The sequence below is a fragment of the Rattus rattus genome, chromosome 1 (assembly GCF_011064425.1).
Source record: "Rattus rattus isolate New Zealand chromosome 1, Rrattus_CSIRO_v1, whole genome shotgun sequence".
NCBI lineage: Eukaryota > Metazoa > Chordata > Mammalia > Rodentia > Muridae > Rattus > Rattus rattus.
The window spans coordinates 18,307,838-18,313,837 of record NC_046154.1 but is presented as its reverse complement, the minus strand read 5'-3'; positions in this window follow the sequence as shown (position 1 = coordinate 18,313,837).

The following is a 6,000-nucleotide window of genomic DNA, read 5'->3' as shown; positions in this document are numbered from 1 at the left end:
CTTCTCTGCGGGGCAATGCTGCCACCTAGTGGCCACACTCTGAAATCCAGCCTCTGACCCAGAAGCCAGCTTTAGGAAAGGTCCCACCCCAAATCTCCCACACAGCCCCTGCAGTCAGGCTACCCAAACTGTGCATTGTACACAGTCATGTACAGCTTAGTGATGGAGCCTCTCCACACCCCACGGTACTGTTTGACCATGGGCAAAATGTCCATGGGTGAAAGCTATTACCAGTTCGACTACTATTATGTAGTTTGACTACATCTGGAATAAACTACAAGGTGGATCCCCTTTTAGTCCCGACTTTTGAGGTAGGGAGACACAGGACCTTAATCTGGATCTCGGGGCAAGAAGACACACCCCGAATCTGGCCACGCCTTCTGCTGGAAGTCTATGTAAGGATATGGAAAAGGAAAGGTTTTGCTCTTTGCCCTCTTGCTCTTGCCTTGCCAGCAAGTCCATTCCTTCACTGGCTCTAGAGCCTGCTTCCTCAAGGTCCTAGCATTTACTTAAGACCAGCTGAGACATCCGGCCTTGTGGACTGAGCAACTTCTGGATTCTTGGGCGTTCTGTTCACAGCCAGCCATTGCTAGATTGGCTGGACTCCCTGAGAAGCCAGAGATATTTACATTACGATTCATAACCGTAGCTAAATTACAGTTATGAAGTAGCAATGAAAATAATTTCGTGGTTGGGGGTCACCACAACATGAGGACTGTATTAAAAGCTCGCAGCGTTAGGAAGGTTGAGAACCACTGCTCTAAGAGAACCCTAATACCCTAGTATTGGCTAACCAGCATAGCAATGATGTTCTGTAACTCGTCTGCCTGTCTTTCTGTCTGTTTTTCAGGCAAGCTCTCACTAAATAGCTCTGGTTGTCCTGAAACTTGATGTACAGACCAGGCTGGCCTTGAACTCACAGAGGTCCATCTGCCTCTGCCTCTTTTTTTTTTTTTTTTTTTTTTTTTACTTATTATGTATACAGTGTTCTGTCTGCCTATATGCCTACAGGCCAGAAGAGGGCACCAGATCTCACTACAGATGGTTGTGAGCCACCATGTGGTTGCTGGGAATGGAACTCAGGACCTCTGGAAGAGCAGCCAGTGCTCTTAACTGCTGAGCCATCTCTCCAGCACCCGGCCTCTGCCTCTTAAACACTGGGATTGAAGGCATGAGCCATCACACCTGCCAGGACTCCTGTTTCTACAGACCAGTCTCCCTGCAAGCACTCACCCCTTCTTGCTTCTTTCTCTCTCTCTTCTCCGTTTCCCCTTCTCAGTATTGAGGATGGAATCCAGAACCCTGGGGCAGGTTAAGCAAGAGATCTGCCATTGCCCTAAAACTAGCTCCTTTTAATTATTCTTAATTAAATTTATTTATTTAGTGTGCGTGCACACAAGTACGTGTGTCTGTGTGTGTATGCATGTGTGTGCACATGTACGTGAATATACACACACGCTCATCCATGTGTCTGCGTGTAAGCCACATACATTCCCAGAGATCAACAGCCTTCAGAAGTTCATTCTAGCCTTCTGCCATGTAGGTCCTGGGTATCAAATTCAGGTCTTCTGGTTTGGTGGTAAGCACCTTTACTTACTGAAACTATCTTGCTGGCTCAGTTTTTGATTAATTCTTTTTGAGTCAAGGTCTTACTATGTATCCCCGAGTAGCTTCTATCTGGTGATTCTCCTGCCTCAGCCTCTTGAGGGGTAGGATCACAGGCTTGTACCATTTCAATCAGCTTAGTGGCAAGTACCGTCCAGCCATCTTGAAAGTGTGACAAATGTATTTTGACTGTCAATTTGACACAAATCAGAATCACCGGAGAGTCTCCGTTATCAATGATCTGGATCAGGTTGGCCTGCCTGTGGGCATGTGTTGATCGGATTTCCATTACTGTAACAAAATACCTGAGACAATCAAGTTACAAACAGGAAAGGTTTATACTGGTTTGTAGTTTTGGGGGTCCCCTCCCATGACTGACTGGCTTCATGACTCTGGACCTGTGGTGAGACAGTCAGCCATGTGTGACCTTATGGTAGAAAGCCATCTACCTCATAGCGGAGAGAAGAAGAAAGGGGATTCTATAGTCCTTCTCTGGAACCTGTCCTCATCACAAAAAACAAAACAAAACAAAACAAAACAAAAAACTAAGAAACAGATAAAAGAAATACAAGTAATATAAATAGCTTAGTTTGCTTAGTCAAAGGAAAATATCAGGTTGGATCAGAAAAACAAACCAAATCCTGCCCCCCACACCAGGCCATCCAAACCACTATAATTCAAGGTGCCTAGACTTAAACCCTGGGCCATCATGCCAGGCAAACGTGGGCAAAACTTTAACTACCTCCTTTCTTCTCTCTTTTGTTCCCAGACGTGAGAGGAACAGCTTTTCTCCACCTCAAGCTCCTCCATGCCGTGTAGCCTCACTGCAGGTCTAACCAATCATAGCTGAGGACTGTGAACCAACTTCAGTGTTTTCCCTTTATAAATTGCTTGTCTGAGTACTTCGTTGTAGTCATGGAAATCTAGAGCACACGGAGCTCAGTGGTAACACAAAGAGAGGAAATCTGTACTGTACAGATGTGTGGTCGGTGTCGACATAGGAGCCATGAATATCTACGTAGTCAGTGACATAAGAGGTGCAGGTCCAAGGGCCAGCTGTGTGGGATATGGGGGGGGGGACACACTTTAACTAGCTTTCCTTGTTCTTTGATAGGTATGGTATGTAGAAAACACCCATCACACGGTCAGTAATTCTCACCTGCTGTTCAGGTGATACCACCCCACTCCTGGTATCAGTTTCGACATCACCAAAGACGCTGCTAACTCTTTCAAGGGAAAGATGCTACGCTATACTGACTCGATGAGCAGAGAAGGTGAACATGCCGACAGTTTGTTTACTTTGTGACCTGTGCTGGCTGGTTTTGTGTGTCAACTTGACACAAGCTGGAGTTATCGCAGAGAAAGGAGCCTCCCTTGAGGAAATGCCTCCATGAGACCCAGCTGTAAGGCATTTTCTCAACTAGTGATCAAGGGGGAGGGCCCAGCCCACTGTGGGTGGTGTCATCCCTGGGCTGGTGGTCCTGGGTTCTATAAGAAAGCAAGTTGAGCAAGCCAGGGGAAGCAAGCCAGTAAGCAGCACCCTCCATGGCCTCTGCATCAGCTCCTGCCTCCAAGTTCCTGCCCTATGTGAGTTCCTGTGCTGACTTCCTTTGATGATGAAGAGCAACATGGAAGTGTAAGCTGAATAAACCCTTTGCTTCTCAACTTGCTTCTTGGTCATGATGTTTTGTGCAGGAATACAAACCCTGACTAAGGCAGACCCGAAGTGAAAACAATGAAGAGATCCTGGCCCCACAGTTCCCTTCAAGGGGATACCATTGACCTAAGGACTTCCCATTGGAAAAAGATCCACCATCTCTGTGACAAACATTTGGGAAGATCTACGAGGGAGTGTGGGCATACAGTTTTTGCATGTTGCTTTTAATAAGTGTTCAAGCTCTTCTCTAGCCCACCGCCTAGCAAAGGAAGACGAAGAGAAGCGTTATTAGGATGTGGGGGAAGTGGACCTGTTCAGCAACAGTTGGGGCGAGCTCCATCTTCTCTGGAAGTAGTTCAGCCCTGTAGCAAACACCAAATACGACTCAGCAGCTGCAGACCTGTCCTGTAGGCAGGCAGATAGACAGCGGGCACGAACACCAACCAGCCTGAGGCAAGGCTGCAGGAGCTGCAAGCTGTCACAGGAGCCTTACAAGCCGTTCTAGGGTGAGTTTCTCTCAGTGGCTGTGTTATACAAGCTGAGCCCAACAATGCTATGTAAGGCAAACCAATAAATGCACGTCTTTTGAAGAATAGCGAGGTGGAGCAAACCAAACCATTGCTCAGTGCTCATCTCCCGCTGTCTGTGGGGTCATATTTATTAAACTCCTTCATCACGGGTCCTTTCACGTGTTTGCTATATCAAAACAGCCTTTCACCTGTGTCTGCTTCAGGAAAACATTCTTTCACCTGTGTCTGCTTTAGCAAGATGTCCTTTCACCTGTGTGCCTCAGCAAACCATCATTTGACAGAACTAAATGTCTAAAGAACTAGAAGTTTGCACGTCAAGGACGTTTCTAGACAGGGTTAACCGAGGAGGGAAGATCCATCCTGATTGTGGGCGGCACCATCCTCGGCTCGGTCCTGGAATGACTAAAGCACCAGTCTTCCCCCCGCCCCTTTCCCCGCCCCTTTCCCCGCCCCTTTCCCCGCCCCTTTCCTTACTGTGGATACTGTGTGAGCCGATGCTGTCTGTTCCTGCCTCAGTGTCTTCCCCGCCATAATGGACTGGGTGCCCTTAAATCGTGAGCTGCCTCAGTGTTTTCCCTACCGCGATAGACTGGGTGCCCTTAGACCGCGAGCTGAAAGAAATCCTTCCCCCCTAAGTTATTTTGTCATATCAAAAATGTAACTGAGAAACCTGGCACTGAGAGGCGGGGAATCACTGCTGTGGTAAAGCTGACTTTGTGGTTTATAGCGTTTGGAACTCGTTTGCAGGAGAAGCGTGAGAGAGTTTGGAACTGCAGGCTAGAGAAGCCTTAGACTGCTTTTATAAGAAGAACTTAATGAGCAGCTCTACTGGGAATTTAGGAGACCAAAATGCTGGGGAGGGGGGCAGTGGAGGGCCAGCAGGCTCACGACATTTCAGGACTTTTATGAAAAACTGATCTAGAAATCCGAGCTAGATTCTGGCAAGGAATCTGGCTGCTCTCTGCCCCCATCCTGAGGCCTCAGGTGAGGCAGAATTCAAGAGGAAATTTCCCGACTTGGTAGCCTTCAGGCTGTGGAATGGTTACTACTCACTGCACTTAGTCAGATCTACAGTGTGTGTGTGTGTGTGTGTGTGTGTGTGTGTGTATGTATGTGAGAGAGGGGGGGAGAATATGAAAAACGTGTAGCTTTGAGAAAGAAGGAGTATGAACAGTTATAAAGCTACAGATGAGGAATTTGCAGAGAAAGCAGCTGAATTGTTTAGAGATGAGCTCGTTACAGAGAAACCTCACGCTCTACTCGGGGACAAGAAGGAAGTACCCTGAGGGCGGGCAAGGCCTTCCCCACAGAAGGTTCCTACCTGTAAAAATGAAAATCTGTTTGAATGGAGAGGAATTGTACAGAGATTCCTCAGAAGGAGGCCCCCACTCACAAAACAAATGCCTGGGGAAGTTATTTTCACCAATTAAACTCCCAAGACATACAGAGGCCACCCTAGCTGTGGTCTAAGAGTTCAAGCTACATCTCAAGCTGGCAGCAGAACTTGACAGTGTTGTTTATGTGACAATGGTTTTACAGGCATAAATGGAGGGGGGAGAGGCTCAGGGGGCGTCACGGAGGCTTGCCCCAAAATTCCAGAAAGCTACTGAGGTCAAACAGCAGATTGAAATCCCTGTAAGCAGACACCGAGAGGCCGCTTCATGAAGCTGGCAAGATGAAGCCCGTGCTGTAGTGGAGGGTCCAGGATGCTGGAGATTCGAGGACCATGGGACGTCTACTGAGGTAAGCTGCAGAGGTGGCATGGTGCTGGACCAAGAAGGCTGCATTTGCTACAGGCAGGCAACAGAGCTGAAGGAGCAAACGCTACAAAAGCCACTGGAGCCCAGATGATTCGATCGCGAGCCCTACATGCTGGCAAAGAGTTGCAGGATATGGTGTTTGTCCTGCTGGGTTTCAGTCCTGCTTTGGTCCGATTTTCCTTTGATGTGCTGCTCCCCCATTAGCTTCTGCTTGGGAATGTTCACTGTCATTGTATATTGGCAACGTGTAAACTGTTTTGATTATTACAGACTCTCACAGCGAAGAGAATGCCCTGATTCTTAGAAGAGACTTTGGCCGGTGTTGGAATTGTGAAAGATTATGGGGAAGTTTGAAGTTGGACTGAATGCGTTTTGCATTATCGGATGTCCACAAGCCACAGGAGAAGGGGTAGAAGGCGACGGCTTAAAGTGATCGTGGTTTGTTGTC